The 22,761-nt window shown below is 36.1% G+C and overlaps 1 pseudogene; it reads left to right on the forward strand.

The window, feature by feature from the left end:
- LOC132105403 (acyl-CoA synthetase short-chain family member 3, mitochondrial-like) overlaps positions 1-22,761 on the forward strand; it is a 68,661-nt pseudogene that overhangs the window by 8,212 nt on the left and 37,688 nt on the right.

Raw genomic sequence — 22,761 nt, forward strand, 5'->3', positions numbered from 1 at the left:
TTAACCTCTAAGAATTTTCTTTAGTGAAATGCAAAAAATGTTTTGAAAACTTTCAAGCTGTTCTGAATAGAATACCTAAATGCCCTTTTATTTTTAACTAAATGTGTACATAATATAGGATTCTTGAGAGAAAAATCCATAGAAAATGGAAAAGCTACTGATAATTTTCTGATAGGTTTATGGACATTTCCTTTAACCCTAAAACACAACAGTAATTAATTTATACAGTCATTCAAACACCTCTAAAAATCAATACAGAAAAAAAAATCCTTCATATTAACACTACATTGGGCAGTATTTTACAGACGTTACTTAGTGTATCCCACAGTGCAGTGCACTTAATCCATTTGAAATAAAATAAAAATAATCCCAAATCAATATTATAATAAGAGTAAGCTAGTTTATATGGTTTAGTAAGTAAAAAGGCTTTTAGTATTATTCTAAATAACTTTCCCTTGTTCAGGTCATGGTACACCTGTCTTTTTTGCTGTGAAATCTTTTATATTGTTATTAATATTTCAAGAAGAACATTTATATCATACTAAAGTGTGTGTATCATATATGATACAACAGGCTTTTGAATAATGCTTATTTGTATATCTCATTCATAATTGCATTGCATTATATATTTTAAATTTTATATTTTCATTTTATTATATATTTTGCCACAACAATAAAAACTACATAGCCTATGGCTTTAATTATAAAACTAAGCATTTATGTATCATCCTATTAAGATATATTAGGTAGGCTATAAGTACTTTAGTAGTCTGCCAAACTGTTATAGAATCTCAATGATTTACATTAAGTTTTGACCTCTAAATAAAACTGCATATGAATTCTTCTTTATAATTATTATATTTACTGTAATACTAATACTGTATGAGCCATAAAAGTGCTGCATCAAACATAATACTCAACAAATACAGTATGCAAACTTTTTTTAATTTTAATTTCATATTTCATGTTTTACATGTTTAATATCATGCATAACATTAGTTTAAATTGGCCTGCATATATGAAAATATATTGCTGCCTTCGTTTTTGAGGCTTCTTTGCATTAAACAGTTTGAAAACTCCTGGTATAGGCTATTTTCCCAAAAGCATGTATATGCAGACTATAGCGTTACTCAAGATTGTGTTTCATAAATCATGCAGGGCACCGTCCACAGAAAGGCCCAATGTTACGTAACGATCACATTGCATGGCTTGCAGAATCTTGGAGTGGCCTCTGGCTGTGATCTGAAGTATTCAATTATTGCGTGGCCCTTTTTAAACTGAGAAATGTGCAGCTCACTTATTGTGTCAGCGTTGTTCGTCAGCAAACACTGGAGCTCAAACGATGCCACAACGAATAGAAAACACAACAAACATGCGTCTTTACAACACTCCTGCATTTGGTAGTGTCACAGTGTTTAGACTGAGAGAAAGTAGGAAGTTATAATGCACAGGTGTGTTTGGACCGTGTTACCTGCAATAAGTAAAGACAAATATCTGGAATGGGTGTAAACCGCATTTTTATACGCCAAACATAGCTTTTAGCACATAGAGGAAACATTTTATTCGTGCATTTTCATCAAAAAGAGCCTGGCACATGACAAACCTGAGAAGTTCTGGAGTGAAGCTACAAAAGGTATCACTAAGGTTTGAACACTGGACTCAAACTCTGGATGATACAGATACAGTGTTTCCAAAATGGTTAGTAGGCTACAGCTAATATATTAAGGAGCGTTTACATATTGGTTTTTGCAGTCAACAGTAACATAACTGAAGTGAAAGTAGAGGTTTTGGTTTAGGACTGTTTTTAAAGGGATAGTTCAACAAAAAATGGTGTGAGGGGCAATGACAGCCTCAGTCACCATTCGCTTTCATTGTATGGAAGAAAAAAATACAATGAAAGTGAATAGTGACTGAGGCTGTCATGACTGTAATCCCTGGAATTCTGTATAACTTTTGAGTTTCACTGAGGAGCGAGAGAGAGTCAAGAGAGTCGGGGTGTTTGTTTAATTAACGAGCGAGAGTAAACGATGACAATACTTTAATGTTTAGTGAAAATGTATGTAACTGTAATCTTCCTTATTAACATTACGCGCCCACTTTTAAAAACAAGACGTTAATGGAACTCGATGCAACGGAATGATGTCTGTCTGACGCATGCGTGTCTATGCATAGAATGTGAGCCCACTTTTCTAACGTTTTATTTTGTTTCCTAATCTTAGAAACATTAAAGCTGTAAACTAATACATTTAATGCAGGCTTGTCGTATTTATTAGTTTAGTATTTATTAGGTGTTATTTCTTAGTGAGCTGTAGACATTGAATAAATGTCTTGGAGGGTCAAAATGTTAAATGTCTATGAATAGGCTATAGACAGTTGGGTTATGTTCCTAAAGTAAAAACCCATTAATTTTCTCCATAGGGTTATTGGTTGAAAACGATGTGAATGACATACTGGAGCGTATACAGTTTCCCTAAGCGTAAATATGACTGTATATATACACATGTTTGGCAAAATGGAAAAAATACTTCTAGAACCCACGGGCACTTTTACACCCTGCTCCCTCTTAAGGACATTTTTGTCATCTTCAGTTTAGTTTTTTGATCATAGGCCTCTGTTAATGCCAACACTGCATATATTTTGGCTCAGGTGTGTATTTTTATTGGAATTTTTATATATATATATATATATATATATATATATATTTCACCATCACTTCCTTAAAAACAAGTTCCTCTCAGGACCCCAAGGACAAAAATGTCCTCTTTGAAACCCATCACAACTGCAATTTTAATCCCAGGGCCTATAAAATGATGCAATATTTGTTAATAGGCTTTCATTCTGTTGGCAAGGCTTCAATATATATATATATATATATATATATATATATATATATATATTTATTTATTTATTTATTTATTTTTTACTATTTGTTTTACTAGATGGTGCCTTTTTTCAAGTTTATAATACTCGCTTTATTCCTGTTTTCTGCTTATGCATACAGGTATCTTATAGTCTATATTAGAGTCAAGTGTACAGCAAATCACAAATCCCACCACTGTGTATGCCAGCAGAGCTCTGCAGGAATCTAATGGGAAAAGTTTGGTACATTTTTTTGAGATCAACCTCAAATTTTGAACATGACTTGTTTAAATTTATGGATTTGATTCTCTGTCAATTTTTGAGCTCAAAATGTTTTATAAAATATATATTATTGTTAAATAATCAACAATAATCTCTTTAAAATGAGACCAAAATTAAGTCTGTAGTTCTAAGCTACAAAGTTTGACAGTTTTTTTGACATGGACATTTTTGTCCTCTATGAACCCGTGTGTAACTTTTTTTTAATTGATGCACAAGGGTTAACTTAATAATGATTAGTACATGATACTAAATTACATTTTTTAAAACATGTCCATCATGATTAAGGTATGATAATATGGGTATTACTTTTAGTTCAACTATTCATCTGTTTTCGCTCCAGGTTTGTTGGATTAAAGCTGAAAACGTGTTGTTATGCTGTTGATCGGCATGTGGAGAATAGAAGAGGTGATCAAGCAGCTGCCATCTATGACAGTCCGGTTACTGGCACATAACAGGTCATCACATACAGAGAAGTGCAGGAGCAGCTAATACACTGAAAATGTGATCACATTAGCAAAATTTGGCTGACAAAAAAAATATGTATTGTCAATAGTGTAGCGATCCATGTGTAAAGGTACGGTTTCTGTTGGTCAGAATGCACATCCATGATCAACTTGAACCCATTGCAAAATCTGCATGGGGAAATTTTTGTGGACAAAATTCAGTCATTTCAATAGGAATTTGCGAGATTGGGAATTGTGTGGATTCCTATTGACACGGCTGGATTTTATCTACGAAATTTCCCAAACTATGTTAAATGTGACCACAGGTTCACTTTTGAAAACAAGAACCTCTTCCAAAATGCTGGACCAGTTTGCATTCAGTGTTTTCTGTTGTTTTGATTAATATGACTCAAGTTTTTCCATAAAATTCAGCATCCACATCTTTTTGTAGGTGTCTAGGTTGGCGGGTGTCCTGGTGGTGATCTATATACCCATGCTCCCTCAGGCCATGTTCACCATGCTGGCATGTGCCTGTATTGGTGCCACCCACTGCCTCATATTTGGAGGATTCACCTCCAAAGAGCTCTCCGTCCGCATTGACCATGCTAAGGCAAGCCATTGTCCTTTTTAATGAAAATTTAATAACAAAAACTTTTTTTTTTATAAAAGCATTTATCTGCTGAGTTTGCAAAATCCACTTCCCCTCTTAAATCATTAGTTCCCGCACAGCCCAAGTTGCTGGTGACAGCATCATTTGGCATCGAGCCGGGCAAAGGGGGTGGAGTACATTCCCCTGATAGAGAAAGCTCTGGAGCTCAGCAGTCACAAACCACACAAAGTCCTCATCTACAACCGTCCCAGCATGGTGAGCTCCCAGAAACCCCACGACACCTGGACACAATTCTCATTATCAAACTGGCACACTTTCTCCTGCCTATTAACTGTTAAAAGAGAAGATAATGCAGTGAGAGAATAAAAATGCAAATGTGGTCTCCTTTCTAAAAGAGAGTACCTTAAAATTCAATCTTGACGTCTTTATTTTCAAGGAGGCTGGCACTTAACCAATATCAATCATTGTAGGAGGAAGTTAGTCATTTTTATACCTGCAATAACATACCACTCAAAAAATTATTAGGATATCAAGTGTTCACAGCTTTCAGCATTTCAACGAGTGTTTTTCTTGTTTAAATGTCTCTTAAATGAGTTTTCTCATGTTGCGACATCTAGAATCAGTTGATTTCACAACGCTGGGAATTACTTAAGCTTCATCCTGTGTTGTCATGGAAACTGTTAGCAAATAGCTTTTTGCTTTTCCAGCAGTTGGTTGGTGAAGATGAACACATCTTGGAAATATTTGAGTTAAAATCATATGCGAGGGGAGAATTTGCCAGCACCAGAAGAACACACTCAGAGTACACATTGTATTAGTTCTTAGAAGATTTCTGCATGGATCTAATTTACAGAAGATTTTAGAATATTCTGAACTACTTGATTGACGTAAACGCATAAAAAAAACACATACACTAATCCAGCGAAACCCATGCTTTTTGAGATTTGTTGGAGCATACCCCCAAGTGGTCCATATGATAAAAAAAAAATGGGGTTGCCTAAAATGGAGAAAAAAGAGGAAGCAATACAGCTTTGAAACAGTATCTGCATGCAAAAATCATGGCAAAATGTATTTTTTTTATGTGAACTATTGCTTTTAAGCACCTTAGACACTTTTGACTTCCCCCTAAAATTTAAACCAAATAATTTTTACTTCTGCCTGGACTGAAAAAAGTTGGATTTTTACTAGGGCTGTGCGATATGGACAAAAAATTGTTTTAATCAATTTTGCGATTTCGATTTTAATCACGATTTTGACGCACACAGACATGCTTTGGAGTCATAAATGCATTCAGTATAAATTTTAAACATATTTCCAAAAAAATAAATAAAACAATGAGAGCTTTATCAAAAAGTTGTAACATTGTCTCTAGAACAGACATAAGTCAAAATAATCACTAAGTAAAGATGCCAAACAAAATGTCTAGACATATGGCAAAAAAATAAAATTAAATTAAATTAAAACCTGTGTCCAGGGATTTTTTTTTTTTTTGCCATGCATTGGTCATAGAGCTCATTGTAGTGGTGCCCTTAGGTGTTGAAATATATTTATTGCCCAAGGTTCACACATACTCTGTCTGCAGTGTGTATACAGTATGTGTATGCGGTGCAGAAGCAGCAGCGAGAGCGCGTTATTGTAACGCGAAAGCACATTAAAATAATGCGCGTGCGCGTGCTGCTCACAAGCAGATTTCCTTTGCTCTGTTACAAAACCAGATGCACATGTTCAGATACATGCTGCTTTCGCCCGGAGAGAGTGCGCGCACACTTAAAACGTGTTTCCTCTCGCTCAACCTGTGTCTTGTGCACTAACAACTCTCTCTATGCTCATTCACTAGATATTCAATCTTTTCGCACCTTTATATTTCTAACCTTTTCTATTCACATCTTTTACCATGTGCAGTGTGAACGCTGCTCTGATCCGTTAACATGGGCTCAAAAAAAAAAAGCAGTACAGACAGTGTGTGTGAACCTGGAGTTAGGTATATGCCCAGTCTGTTCTGTTCTCGCACTACACTTAGGCGCGCTGCATTCTGATTGGATCGGAAAGCATACTGTGGGAGGTTGGGGCCACGGAAAATCGTGCAATAAAGCGATTTAGAAATCGCGCACACCTAATCGTGATTTTATTAAGATTTTGATTAATCGCCCAGCCCTAATTTTTATTAAAATAAATAAAGCTAAAATAAAAGTAATAAAAGAAACTATAAATATTAGATACAACATTAGATACTAGACACACAATATTAGAAACATTCTACACCGAAAAGTCGTCTAAATGAAGTAGTGAAAGTACTAACTGAAATAAAACAAAACAAAACAAAATAAAATATATATATATATATATATATATATATATATATATATATATATAATATAAAATAATTAAAAATATTAATAAAACTATTAAAGTATATAAATAATACTAAGTAAGTACTACTGCCTTGACTGAGCGATTGTTTTTTTTAAAGTGATAGTTATCATTGACTCACCCTGATGTCGTTCCAAACCTGTGTGACTATTTTGAAGTATATTGTTAACCAGACAGTTTCAGATCGCATTGATTGCATATAGCCCATATAATGGAAGCCATTGGGAACAAAAACTTTTTGGTTACCAATATTCTTTAAAATATCTTCTATGTTCCACAAAACAAAAGAAAGTCATACATGTGGGTGAATAAATGATAACAGAATTCTTCTTTTTTTAGGAAATCAATCTCTAATCATCCTGTTCCTAAGCACTGGTGTTTATTCACAGGAAAAGGTGTCTATGCATCCTGATCTGAGCTTTGACTGGGAGGAGGAAATGGCCACTGCCTGCTCTCACGACTGTGTGTCCGTCCCCGCTCATCATCCTGTGTACGTCCTGTACACCTCCAGCACTACTGGTACTCCAAAGGTAAATTCTTGTTTATGACAGAACACAGCGCTTGAGGGAATGGGTGAAATTGTATCTGAGATCTATTCTGTCAGGGGCTTTTTTTATTGCAATATACCTTTTTAAACTCTCCTGTGTATTCAAGATAAGAAGAAAGGTGCTCATTTTAGTATGAAGATTTTAGCCTGTGGCTGTGATGTTGCCTGATGCTTTGCAGGCTTTTTGCTAAAAAAAAAAAAAAAATGTACCAAAAATGCTATGGCACTTCCATATGTTTTGGCGTTGTATCTTGAAGTACCATGTAAATACTAAGTAGTTGGTTTGTTTTCAGATTAAATTTGTAATAAAAATAAATATTTACTTATATCTTTACAAAAACACTTTATAAAATGGATAATAGCATACATTTTTCTGGGAAAAATTGAAGTGGTGACAATTTTTAAATAACATCTGCACTATTCATTAAAATGCTGCTGACTATAAGATACTGTTAAAGACAGACAGTGTTAATGTGCAAAAACAGTGAACTCCTTATTTAAGGTCTCATTTTGTCATAATGTGAATACTTGCTGATCAAATTCATTATATCATGTTTTGTCATTATGTGAATACTTGCTGATCAAATTCATTGAAAGAAACACTGAAAGTGCCTCTATTTGCTCTTCTTGAAAATTACCGTAATTATTTTAATAAGCAGTATTTTCGTCGCAGCTGGCTTGACTGGGCATTTTCAAGCTGTGGGTGGTTGCGTTTTAAATATCCAGTGTCAAGTAAAAAACAGAAAAAAGAACAAAGCTTTTAAATCATTACAATAATCAGAGTTTTTTTAATATCACTAGCAAGATAATGGCAAGTATATTGTGGTTATTTGATCATCATATGATATCAACTTTATTTTTCAACACAGAAGTAAACCGTTTTCTGTCAGTGTGCAAGAAGAATTATGAATGAGAAGAATTAAAAAAGGGAAATGGCAAAATTGTTTGCACTACAAACCAGTATGTTCATAGTTAAGATAATACATTAAAATAACATGGTAAGACATGCCATTTTTAAACATCAAGCTGCAAAATGAGCTGTTTTGTACAGCTAAAAATAGCTGAAAGCAGATGACACCGGAAGCCAGACACATTCAATTTACAAGTGGTCCGCTTTTACGGGAACAATAAGGTGGATATCAACCACCCCTTAATCTTTAACTTGTAACAGCGACATGGTACAGGCAAATGTCCAGGCCACTAAGTCCCGCCCATTTTTAAAGCCTGTTTGCCATTCCACTTACTTGTTCTATTATGGTTCCAACCCTAAATAAAATTGTATTTTGTCCATTTAATATTGTCCAAGAGGTGAACAGCACCTTGAAATTTTCATTAGCTTGCCTCAGGTGCTGTTCAACCCTTAACAACTAACTTTTATGTGTACACTGACTGAAAAAGAGGCAAGGCAAGAGAAGAGAGTACAAGGAGCACAGGAGGAAGTTACAAAGCCTGGAGGCAGATTGAACAAAACACGGCTCTCCACTGACCCAGACTCCAGCCATTATGAATTATCTGGCCCAAGGCAACACTGCCCTGTACATAAACCTCTAGCTAATAGGCCGTCCTTGCTCACACACACCTCAGATTTATGTTTTTGGCACACACACACACACACACACACTTATTCTTACAACTTAAAATGTGTACCTTAGTATCAACCCTCAGCCTTATTTGCTAATGATTTACAGAAAGTAAGGACAAGATGAGTTGTAATATGAATAATGGCAATAAACTAATTGTGTTTTGTTCATCTCACATACTTACACACACCTTGATGAAATTTTTTCATGCTTAACTTGGATGAAAACAATAAAATACATGCTTGTCTTAAAAGCTTTGTAACCAAATATTGGGAAGAATAATTATTTACTTGAATAATAAAAGTATTAAAATGAAGGCTAATTCTGTTGCTATATTATTAAAGTAGATTTTTTTCCGTGTTTACTTATTATAATTACAGTCTAATTTAGGAGTTTTTTTGGTAGAAAGAAATTGATAGTTTTATTAGACAAAGACACATCCAGAATTTTGACATGTAACTCTAGATGGCGCAGTCCAATAGGTAAAATTCAATATGACATAATGCCATCATTATGATGAGTCTCAGCTGATTGTTTTTTTTATTTTTTATTAGCAGCCAGTGAGTTTGCTGCTCAACATTCAAATACATGGCTAGTGTTTGCAGTAGCAGTTGCAGCACGCTTCAGAAACCCTCCACCTCCCCAGCTCCATCTCCTATGGAGTGATTCATGTATGCCATGGGGGTTATATGTGCAAAAGTATTTCTTGCATGCTCACAGCAGCATGTTGTGGATGTATTGGCAATAGCAAGTCTCGGTACTTGCTCTGCCGCAGCAGCGTAGCAGATCTATTCCTCCAAGACCAAACACATTAACATTGTCGTGTACATAACCATGCCAATCCCTCCAAGAGTTATGACAGAAATTTAATTAATCATAAATAACACTTAAATCATCTTTCAAAGATGTATTGTCCACTGTCCATTCATGGATTTTGTAAGCCAGCCATCTCAGTATCATTGTTGGTGTAAATAGAATATTATGGAATAGTTATGTATACATTTTTACATGAATAAAAAATGTTAAAGTGTGGCTTAATGCATTGCTGTACCGTAGAGGGACACTGAACAGTTCACAATTCAATTCAAATTCATGGCATTTCCACACCGTAAAAAAATCCCTAATTAAAACATTAATGGGGGATTCAAATTTAAACCGCATACTAATATTATATAGGAATCACAAGTTTTTTCTTTCCTCTTTTTTGGGTGTAGACAGAGATTCAGGAGGATATGCCGTTATGTTAAACTGGACTATGTCTAATGTTTACCGAGTAGCTCCTGGTGAGGTAAGTCATGATCTTTGATTTTCACAAAAGGTCAATTAAATTGTCCTTAATGTTTTGAGAAAAGAGATTTGATGTACTTTGAAAACACTTCCTCTGAAAAATTGTGTTGGTTAAAAGGTTCATTAAAAAGCTGTATTAAATGGCATATAAAGTAAACTCCGTAAATTTTGTAGCACCTTTCGCTCTGCTTACCCAGCTGTAGAACTGTACTGTAGGTAAATTTTCACAGGCAAAATCCAGTCAATTTAATATGAATACCCATCTGAAATTCGCATTAGGGCAAAACATTTTACTCAATTATTAACATTTGCCACACTGACCAAAAAAAACATGATTTGAAAGTGACTTCTGTGTGAGCTGTGCTTCATACATCTACACTATCAACATTAGACGATGGACCCTTTTGCCTGCAAAATTCAGCCGAAATTTATTTTTAACACATTTGTTTGTTTAATGCCGCGTTTCCACTGCAGGAACTTGGGACTTTGGGCTGGTACTCGGTGTGTTTCCACCGCAGGAACCAGGAACTAAATAAAGTTCCTGGTAAAAAATGCCCCTCAGAAAGTCCCTGCTGACGAGGTGGTACTTTTTCAAAGTTCCGGAACTTTCGGGGGCGGGACTTGGGCGCTAAACATCCTGATTGGTTGAGTTCACGTCAACCAAGGCTAGACCTTCTGATGTGTGCCGCTGGCTCTGATGTCTCTTTAGTGGTTAAACATAAAATATAATTCGTTTTGGGTAAATCTAACAGGTTATCTCTTGGTCTGTATTCAATTTATCTATATATACACATATCCCTGAACTAAGTACATTTCTGCTGCTATTACTATGTTTAAATGAAAACGAAAGGAGGCAGTGGTATTTGATATCCTATTTAGTTTTATTGTAAATATTCAGTGTGGAAAATTGCAGTAGCCATGGTCAGCTGACTGAAGTTATCAAGTACGCTGTTGTTTGAAGATTGACCGGATTTGGTTCGTCGCGGAGATCACACTCCCGAGGCGTATGCACAAAGTCTGAACTAACGAGGATGCACGTCCAAAATCAGCGTACTTTGTATTGAGAAACGCGCGCAGACCTACGTCACCAGTCTATTTGCCTAATCTTACCGGTACTTTACACCATGGTGGAAACACAGAAAGCAACGGGTTTGGGAGGAAAAAAGTTCCTGGGGAAAAAAGTTCCTGGTACAAATGCTCCGGGTAATTTCGGTGGAAGCGCGGCATTAGTCTAACCTTGATTGACCCTGTCAAAATGTAATGCTGTTTTTGCAAAAATTGGACCGCACAAACTACTTTGCATAAAAAATGTCTTAAACTTCTTTGTGTGAGAAGAGTGTTTACATTGTTGTCTTAAAGTAATAGTGGCAGTGGTAAAAGATACACATGAAAATTTTTTGTTCACTGAATAATGACCACGTCAGCGTTGGACAACAGGAAAAAATTGTGATAAATGTATGACATGACCCCTTGAAAAAACATTTCACACCGTCTCACACCGTTTAACCTATGCAAGCTCTCGCTGTCAGGTCTGGTGGGATGCGTCTGACCTTGGCTGGGTGGTGGGCCACTCATATATCTGCTACGGTCCACTTTTACATGGCAACACCACTGTGCTCTATTAGGCACGGGACAAAAATATGCAAGTGTGAGTGTGTTACAGCATTTGACCTATAGACCACACCAGCTAACACACAATTATCTGCTGTTGTGGTTTACCAGATCCTGACGCTCATGTTGAACTGAGGTCTCCTAAGTCTATACTGTGACTTTTTTTTTAGGCTCTAGCAGTCTTTTCTCTCAGGAATTGAATGCAAGGTTGAATGAATCTCTACAGCAAACGTCCTGAATCACTGGCTTAGTTTAAGTTTGTTGTGCATTCGATTTGCTGTTGCTCTTCATAAGCTTTTGTATTGTAACAGAGCAGCTCTCATAGTTTTAAACTAGTTCTCCTCACTGAGATCACAGCGTGAATACTAAAATCATTTTCACTCGATGGGAGGCGATCAGAGTGTGTTTGGTTTCTTGTCAAGGTGAATTCAGAATTGGCGTCGCCTCTGCTGATTAGATGTGTTGTCTCGTTCCACAGGAGAGAATAGAAGATGCTCACAGAATTTATTAGTCTGCTGTAATGGAAGTTTGATTTCAGCAGATCTCTCATACAATGTCAATATCCATAGCAGAAAGCCTTCAGTCTGTTTTAATTAATGTCTTTGTAATTATGCACGTCCATGATATGTTTGAGCCTATTGGTTTTATTCAATTTTATTCTGTCTACATGCCAAAACCGACCTGATTTATTAACCAGTGGTGTTTGCTTAGTAAAGGGTTAGGGGTTTAACTTTTTGATGCCAGTAAACCCAAATATAATGATCCCAATTCTCACCATTAACTACAAATTTTGCCTCAAACTGCTTTTTGCTGATTATTTATAGTAAGTAGGTAGTTGTTAAGTTTAGGTATTGGGTAGAATTAAGAATGTAGAATATGCTCATGCAGATTATGTGCTTTATAAGTACTAATAAACAGCCAATATGTTGATAATGTACATGCTAATACGGAAATAGTGAGGATTCGTCCCTATTCTGAAGTGTTACCCTTTTTTCTATCAAATTTCCACAGACTCCAATTTAAGAATTTCTGCATAGCATGCTTCACCTATCATTGTTAATTTTTGGGGTTCAAGAAAGATCACAAAACTGAAAATGTTTTTCCTCATTACTTCACGTTCATGTCACCCTAGTTCTGTAAATATATTCTGAAAAATGGTTTTCCATAAAATGAAAGTTAATTGGATCCAGTGTTTTTTGGAACCCACAGTGTCTTGTTTTGTGTTACAAACAAAATCATACCAATTTAAAACAAAATGAGGGTGAGTAAAGGATGAGAATTTTTTTTAGGATAAGATGACAGGATAGATGGGCTTTAACTTTCAAAGCAGCCGGTCATCATATTGTTTTCTTTTGGTGGACTACTTTATAAAATGGGCAAAACAAAAGCTTAATATTGAGACTGTGGACTGTTTTAACTTAGACCAGTAAGTAACTACCCAGATAACACTAACAATCATGGGCATAGGTTTATGGGGGGACGCTAGGTACTAGTCCCTATCAATATTTTGAGATGACAAATTTGTCCCCACCAATATTTAACAAGCTCCTTTGAAGTGCTATTTGGATCTTTGCACTGCTATTTGGATCGATTCTAACGGCCAGAACGACGACAGTACAAGAAAAGCCGTAATTAAATTTGCGACGGGGTATCTGACAGGCTGCACACGCGGGCCAGGACTACTTTTGTGCTTGCACTAGCAGCGAGCGGGTGGTGTGTGTGTGCGTGCATGTTGACGATGCCGATGGTAAGTTACCAGGGCTGTCTCTCTGAAACATACAAAGGCCAGAGTAAAAACATTTTAATATTCCGTTTTTTTTGCCCTTTTTTGTACTTTGTAGATGCCACCCAAGAAGACATAAGAAGCTTTTTCATAAAGCAGAGTCAGAGTGTAAGTAGGCAAAATAACTAGCTAGCCACACAAATAAACCAGCAGTAGTGACTGACCAGGCTTTCAAATGCAGATTATACTGTGGAAAATAGTATTAACTGGTGATAGTATGTGTTACCCAAGATGATAGAATATTACGCTAGCAAGTAAATAAATGTCAATTAGCCTGTACCTTAACTTAGAATCTTGCAGTCAACATAAACGGTGGATCTGGATTGTGCTCCAAAAGTTCTCAAAGTCTACCTCTTGCAACAGTGTTTTTTTGTAAGTATAAATAGGCTACTAACATACATAGTAAATTATGTTTGTTTGTTAATAAAACGTATGGTAACCGTGTACTGGAGGGTAACGTTATAGTGTTTATAATAGAAAAAGTTTATATATTTATTTATTTAGATTTGTTTCCTTGTGGCAGAGTATTTTTTGTTAGTGTAAATACTAATGTACACAATAATTTGTTAATAAAACGTTTGGTTGTTCAGCATTACACAGTCTCAGGTTTTTATTTTTATTTTTTGAGAGTGCATTTTTGAGATTATACAGTTCTACTAGCTCTTTGGGGACAGTAGACAGGATGGTATATCGGGGTCAGGATACAATATAATGAGATGAATTAGATTGGGGGGGGGGGGGGTGGGGGTGTTATGGGGTTGTCCCCACCAAAGCTGAGACCAAACCTACGCCCATGCTAACAATTACCAATTATCTCTCTAGCATTAACCCTAAACTGAGTAAATGGGTGTATGGCTTACTTTGAAACAGTTTTCACTCAGAAATGTCTAGTAAATTTCACAAATAATTGCAAAGAAACAACAAATAACATGGAACATGAATTGAGTTAAACATGACATTTAAGTCGAAAGTCTGAGTAGTATTTACTTGTAAAATGTACTCTTGTAATCTTTTTTTAATTCCAATTTTCCCCAGTGTAGTGTTGGATCATTTATGTTACATAAAAAGAAATGATTCAGTGGGAAAAACAAAACAAACATTAAATGCCTTCCAATTACTGATTGACACCGATGTGTGACAGATGCAGATTCTTGTTTTGTACATTGCAAATCAAGAACAAACCTGTTTTCTTGTACAGTTTAAATAATTATTCCTTGCAAGCACTTTCTTTATTTGGAATCAATCTGCCGTAGACCTAATCTTTTTGTTTCTATAACAACACCCAAATGTCACAGTAATTATTCATTTTCTTTGTTCAAAGCTTGCCTAAGACATATCCAAGCATTTCTTAAAACTTTGACATTGAGTGGCCATTTTTCTTTTCCCTCACTGAAATACAAACAAATGCTGTTCTAGAAACTAAATGAGAGATTCGTGCGCGATCCGTTTGATTTGTCCCCGCTAATATGAAGTCATTGTTTAGTTTTGAGAGCGTTCTCTCTGAGAAGCGTGGCAGACACATGAATATTTGAACAGCTCAGTGTTGTGAAATGCTACTTGAGTGTGCAATCTCTCTGCAACAGTATTATTCTATTTCTTTGCCATACGTTTGTCCCATCTGCCACCCAGGCACCTTTCCAAGCCACTCTCCATATCAAACACATCCTTGATTTAATATTCACTCTCCAACCGCTGCAAATGCCCATGCTGATCCAGTCTGACACCGGAAGACTTGTGTACACTTCCAAAATATTGGAAAAATTGCAACAAAGGGCTGCACAAAATATAGAACTTTAGCAACTTCTGTAGGAAGTACAATGCTGCAACTTTTTCTAGGACTTTTTTTTTCGCCAAAAAAAACTTTCTATTTGAAAATCTTTAGTCATTTTGTTAGATTATAATTTTTTTGGCATAATATTCCTTTAAGACCTATTTTATACAAACCTATATAATTTAATATTTAATATAATATATATCATATAAAATCTAAATCTATTTTCCATGTTTTTTAAGATATTGGACCTTCATTTATGCATTCAGATGCTATATGCAGTTGTTGTTTCCCCAGGGCAAACCTGTGGGGACTCTGGACCCTGGGGCCTTTATCCGTGTGATGTCTGAGCATGGGACGTCCTCCATGTTTACTGCTCCCACTGCTATCAGAGCCATTCGCCCTCAGGCAGAACACGAGAAACAGTACCCGCTCAGCAGGTAACCACAAATCTGTACCTGTTCACAATGTAACATCTGCAGCAAAGCATATAAAAAGTTTTTATTTATTTTTATATATATATATATATATATATATATATATATATATATATATATATATATATATATATATATATAGGTTTCAACTAAAAATGTATGAAATTTAATCTCTTTCTCTATGTGGCCAAAAGTTAGGAATAATTAATATTTTTAATGTGTTTAAAGCAGTCTCTTTTTACTCACCAAGTTTGCATTTATTTGATACATTGCGAAAAGTAATATTAGGAAATCTTGTTCAAATTTATAATACCCATTTTCTATTTGAATATATTTTAAAATGTACTTTATTTTCATGATGGCAAAGCTGTCACATAATCCTTCAGAAATCATTCTAATATGCTGATTTGCTGCTAAAGAAACATATTCCTTTTTTTTTCATTTAAAAACATTTGTAAAAAAAAATCGTTATTATTCCATGGCTGCCAGTATTTAGAGTGGTTCCAAAAATATATAAAAAAAATATATATAGAATATCATGGAAAAGTTCTTTATTTTTTGTAATTTAATTCAAATAAGCAAAATTCTTATATTCTAGATTCATTGCACACTAACTGAAATATTTCAAGAGTTTTTTTGTTTTAATTCTGATGGCTACTACTTGCAGCTTAGGAAAATAAAAAAATCCATCTCTCTCAAAATGTGAATATTTTCTCAAAGATCAATCAAAAAAGATTTACAAAACAAGATCTCCAAAGCAGGTTTAATTATGCACTCAATACTTGGTTGGGGCTCCTTTTGCACAAATTACTGCTTCAGTGCGGCATGGCATGGAGACGATCAGCCTGTGGCACTGCTGAGGCGTTACTGAAGCCCAGGATGCTTTGGTTGTGCCCTTCAGCTCCTCTGTATTGTTTGTCAGATGTTACTTATCTTCCTCTTCACAATACCCCATAGATTCTCTGTGAGATTCAGGTCAGGTGAGTTGGCTGGCCAATCAAGCACAGTATTATTGTGGTCAGCCAACCACTTGGAAGTGGTTTTGGCACTGTGGGCTAAAGTCCTGCTGCAAAATGAAATCAACATCTCCATAAAGCTTGTCAGCAGATGCAAGCATAAAGTGCTACAAAATCTCCTGGTAGATGGCTGCATTGACTTTGGACTTGATAAAACACAATGGACCAACACCATCAGACGTCATGGCACCCAAATCATCACTGATTTCGGAAATCTCACACTGGACTTTGGATTTTGTGGTTCTCCAGTCTTCCTCCAGACTCTAGACCTTGATTTCCAAATGAAATGCTAAATTTACTTTCATCTGAAAAGAGGACTGAGGACCACTGAGCAACAGTCCAGTTCTTTTTCTCCTTACCCTAGGGGAAATTCTTCTAATGCTTTTCTGGTTCAGTAGTGGCTTGGTTCTGGGGTACTTTGATGTCACACACCGATTGGTTTGATGGTGATGACCGCTTCAAGCCTAATGATTCAATGAACCATTCATAAAGAAGCCTTTACTTCACTCCTGAATGAATCAGCCATTTGAACGAATCAAACAAATGAATAAATGACTCGATGACTTAATCATTAAGACATTTACCACAACCTACTGCCAGTATTAGTTTACTATTTAGAGTATAATTTAAGGAAATAATTTAATATTTTCATAGTAGTAATAATAATAAAATTAAGAAAATAAATTATTAAAGTTATACTTCACCCAACCAAAAATGGCAATTCTGTCATCATTTACTCACATGGTCCAAAAGAGTATATGTAATTTTCTCAAACAAAATATTTCTTGCTGAACCTACTTTTTGTAATCTCTGTTTTATGCTTTGCACAACGATGACTCTAGATTATCTTTTCAGAGTAATTTCTCTGATTAATTAGATTAATTAGTCACCACATCATGTAAATAGATACATTAATCGCTTACCAGCCCATATATATATATATATATACAAGTCCTTCTCAAAAAATTAGCATATTGTGATAAAGTTCATTATTTTCCATAATGTAATGATAAAAATTAAACTTTCATATGTTTTAGATTCATTGCACACCAACTGAAATATTTCAGGTCTTTTATTGTTTTAATACTGATGATTTTGGCATACAGCTCATGAAAACCCAAAATTCCTATCTCAAAAAATTTGCATATGATGAAAAGGTTCTCTAAACAAGCTATTAACCTAATCATCTGAATCAACTAATTAACTCTAAACACCTGCAAAAGATTCCTGAGGCTTTTAAAAACTCCCAGCCTGGTTCATTACTCAAAACCGCAATCATGGGTAACACTGCTGACCAGAAGGCCATCATTGACACCCTCAAGCAAGAGGGTAAGACACAGAAAGAAATTTCTGAACGAACAGGCTGCAAAAAACGCTGCACAACGAGAAGAGGTGACCGGACCCTGAGGAAGATTGTGGAGAAGGACCTATTCCAGACCTTGGGGGACCTGCGGAAGCAGTGGACTGAGTCTGGAGTAGAAACATCCAGAGCCACCGTGCACAGGCGTGTGCAGGAAATGGGCTACAGGTGCCGCATTCCCCAGGTCAAGCCACTTTTGAACCAGAAACAGCGGCAGAAGCGCCTGACCTGGGCTACAGAGAAGCAGCACTGGACTTTTGGACAAATTTTGCATGTCATTCGGAAATCAAGGTGCCAGAGTCTGGAGGAAGACTGGGGAGAAGGAAATGCCAAAATGCCTGAAGTCCAGTGTCAAGTACCCACAGTCAGTGATGGTTTGGGGTGCCATGTCAGCTGCTGGTGTTGGTCCACTGTGTTTTATCAAGGGCAGGGTCAATGCAGCTAGCTATCAGGAGATTTTGGAGCACTTCATGCTTCCATCTGCTGAAAAGCTTTATGGAGATGAAGATTTCATTTTTCAGCACGACCTGGCACCTGCTCACAGTGCCAAAACCACTGGTAACTGGTTTACTGACCATGGTATTACTGTGCTAAATTGGCCTGCCAACTCTCCTGACCTGAACCCCATAGAGAATCTGTGGGATATTGTGAAGAGAAAGTTGAGAGACGCAAGACCCAACACTCTGGATGAGCTTAAAGGTGCCATGTGCAAAAATTGAGCTAAAAATATTCAAAAAATTACCTACACGCATCAAAAGTATGAGAAGAAATAAGGGCGATGATGTCATTTAAAAATGTAAAGTTATAGTGCTGCAGATATATCAACCTTAATTAGCAGTAGCATTACTAGCCCCGGCCCGACAGGTGTCGTAATACCAGTTTCGCCCATGGGAGGCGGTATGCGGGCAACATAACCACCAGCCAACCTGCAATACACGAATAACTCGCACGGCTTGTGGGCGTAATCTAACCTGATGTCAATCAAGCGGAAGGATGGTTGAAGCCCTTGGCAAGAGACCACCACCCGCTAGAGGGAAACAACTGCGCTCGGAAACACAAATCAAATCCGATAAGAAAAGGAGCCGAACCAGAGTAAACATCGGCACTGCTTTCAATCGCTGGAGACAACTGATGGACCTGAAAGAAATGAGGTTCGACACCGAACTTGCAACATTTCTTTTGGATTGGTAAGTTAGATGCTGTTAGTGTCCTCTTTGCTTCGTGGTTTTTCTGTACGTGAGAAAATTGATGTGTGGCGTGAAAGCGTGTGAAAAGAGTCAATTGCGTGTGTCTCACGGTGAATGCTCGAGAGTTGGCAGCTCTGGTTACGTTGGTTGGCGCTAGCTTGGTCAACATCAGCTGTCTGATGTTGACCAATGATGTTGACAGAATGCTGTCTGTCAAATTAATTTAATTCCAATAATGTGTATATACAACTCAATGTAATATGAACAAAACGAATATGAACATATTCACTGGTAAAGGTGAAGGGGAGTAGCTTGAAGATGTCATGTTTCAAAATCACTTGACATCACCCAACGTTCCTCTGGAGGCAAAACGTCCTCTTATAGCAGCGGTTCTCAATTCCAGTCCTCGCGCCCCACTGCTCTGCATATTTTGCACGTTTCTCTTTGTTAACACACCTGATTCAGATAATCAGCTCGTTAGAAATGAACTCCGTGCATGAACTGTTTTTCAAATGTTCATTGCTCCCTACTCTCTGAGCAGGGGAAATCTGTTGAAGTTTACCTCACATCGAAACATTCATTCACTGATTTGTGCTGTGCAGCGTCTTTAAACATGGACAACTGTGACATCATATACCTCTGTAAATCAATACAATTTAAATTCACGTCTTGCACACTTCAATGCACTTTGATTGGAACATATAGCTACGTTCACTTCGAACTGGAATCATGGCTGAATATCCTGTGATGACCACTTCGCAGGGCACTTATTTTCGAATAGAACAAATGTCTGAAGCTCTAAGAGAAACGTTCAAAATGTGCAGAGCAGTGGGGCGCGAGGTCTGCAATTGAGAACCGCTGTCTTATAGGCTTTGGCTATGCTCTAGTGTTGTTTTGAAGGTAGGGGCGGAGCATAGAGACTATGCTGTTTCTCGTTTGTTACTCTAGAGTAGACCAATTCACTTTATTGAGGCATACTGCCCCCATCTGGTATGGAATGTGGAGTATGACTTGATTTTTTTGCCAGATATGACAGATGGCACCTTTAAGGCCGCTATCGAAGCATCCTGGGCCTCCATAACACCTCAGCAGTGCCACAGGCTGATTGCCCCCATGCCACGGCGCATTGAAGCAGTCATTTCTGCAAAAGGATTCCCGACCAAGTATTGAGTGCATAACTGAACATAATTTTTTGAAGGTTGACTTTTTTTGTATTAAAAACACTTTTCTTTTATTGGTCAGATGAAATATGCTAATTTTTTGAGACAGGCATTTTCATGAGCTGTATGCCAAAATCATCAGTATTAAAACAATAAAAGACCTGAAATATTTTAGTTGGTGTGCAATGAATCTAAAATATATGAAAGTTAAATTTTTATCATTACATTATGGAAAATAATGAACTTTATCACAATATGCTAATTTTTTGAGAAGGACCTGTATATATAAATGCTATTTGTTTTGCTGTTACATCATGCAAAATATAGTTTGTTGTAATTGTGGCTGATGTGTCTAAATACTATGGGACCACTCTATATATAAAATATCCATCTTGGTGCAGTTAAATATTTTTTATCAAAAAGAGTAAAAACAAAAAAAGAAAGAAAGAAAAGCTGTACAGTATTATACATTACTATTTCATTGTTTGTCCATTTTTTTTAAGTGGTGAAATATTTATTGCACACCAGGCTTTAAGTCTGTGTGTTCTTTCTCGCACAAAAGTCAAACTTCTTTATTAGCTGATTGGATGAGATCTCCGATGGATGGTCAGCGATGTTAATGGTGATGTCAGGAAGTAACAGTGATTAATATGGAAAGCTGGGTGTACAGTTGCAGTTATTCGTAATATTTATTTTAGCTTTCATAATCTTGTCCTTTTCTTTTTTGGCTTTTTTAAATATTGCAGAGCTTGAAGTACTTTTTTTTCATTTTAGTGGAGTCATTTCCCTGCTTAGCTGGAGGTTAGGGAGCAACATTGTGTAGACACAAAAAATAATAGCTCTAAATACAGTTTTCCATTTTATATGTCTGCTTTGTTTTGCCCCTCGAATCATTACTTTCTATTGCAAAATATAGCAAATGCAGTCTATGGATGTTTTTGTGAATGTAATTATTGTTAAATGTCTTCATGCATAGACTCTAAACAGCCCTAGTTTAATAGAAATGGCATTACAATGTTGATTCTGCTGTGGATTTTGCTTGTATAAACACTATGTTGCTGTTTGTGTGAAAGTGCATTGGGAGAAAAAAAAGTGCAGTTACCATGGTGATAGTGACAGATGTGTTTCAATAATAAAAAGTGGTTCTATACATTGGTTATGGCTTTGATTTAAGCTAAAGCACATCTGCGTTATAGAGCAGCAGTTCCTTTTGTTCCCTGCATTTAAATGATACTCTGCCTAGTGATAACTATTCAGTGAACCTTTAAAGGCTCAGTCACATGGGCGTTAATCATTTACATAAACGTCCAGTTAATAGATGGAATAAAAGCTCACACCCCAGAGAAAATAACCACTGATTTCCAGAAGAAATAGAAGCTCATTATTTCGCTTATCCCTGAGATGCATTTACAATGATAGTCAAGTTTCATTTTTGCAAAAGGATTTTAGCTTTACTGTACAGCATCATTTTGATCCTATAACTAACTGTTATTTGTTGTTTTTTTTTACCTCCTATGTAATGTAAAAAGACTGCATTTCATTATGGCAGGTTAAACTATTTAAATCGATTAATGATTTCTGTTTGAAAATGCTATCTGTTCATCAAAGAATCCTGTCAAATGGTTTTCTACACTGAAAGTAATAAGAAATGCAATCATTAGATATAACATTAAGAATAAAAACAAAAACAAAAAAAGAAGAAAATCTTCCTGACCCCAAACTTTTGAATCGTAATATATATGGCTGGGTATTATAAAAAAAATTGGAGAACGATACAGATATATTGACTTCCATACCGGTTCCTGAAAGATTTTCTCAATACCAATTTTATAAAATCCGTTTTAACAAGTTAAAGTTACACAAAAAACACACAGGAACAAAATATAACCAACACAATAGTTGTAATAAAGTTCAAATAGTTTTCAATTTCCACATCTTTTGTGCTACGTTTACTCTAATGTGTTTTCCATTTTAAAATGCACAGCTTAGACAGAATCGTCATTTCTATTCATTTTCCATTAATCTACTGATGAGCATTAGTGCTGTCTGACTTTTTCTCTTCTGCAATCGCTGTTTTGACTCAGAGGACGCTCAATCGCTGCTCAAATGTCAGTTATATTAGACGTGTCTAACCTGCCCTGTCTCAAATGACCATTGTGCATTACACTTGTGCCTTCAGTTCTGTAAAGACAAAAAAATGTATACAGATGAAACATGAAGCTAGTAAACACACGATTATGACAGTATATGATATATATGTGATTTTCATAACAATACAAGGTGTTTAAATGAGAAATGCTAAGCAGGTGTAGCGATTAGCTAGATATAAAAGTCTACAAATAGCAAATTTCAGCAACATTATATGGCTAAAACACACGTTAGAAGTTACTACAAACACACAATGGTGGTTTAAAAGTCCCTTACGAAAAAGAAGTTTATTCAAGTGTGCTATTAGTAT

This window comes from Carassius carassius, chromosome 26 (assembly GCF_963082965.1).
Source record: "Carassius carassius chromosome 26, fCarCar2.1, whole genome shotgun sequence".
In the NCBI taxonomy this organism is placed as follows: domain Eukaryota; kingdom Metazoa; phylum Chordata; class Actinopteri; order Cypriniformes; family Cyprinidae; genus Carassius; species Carassius carassius.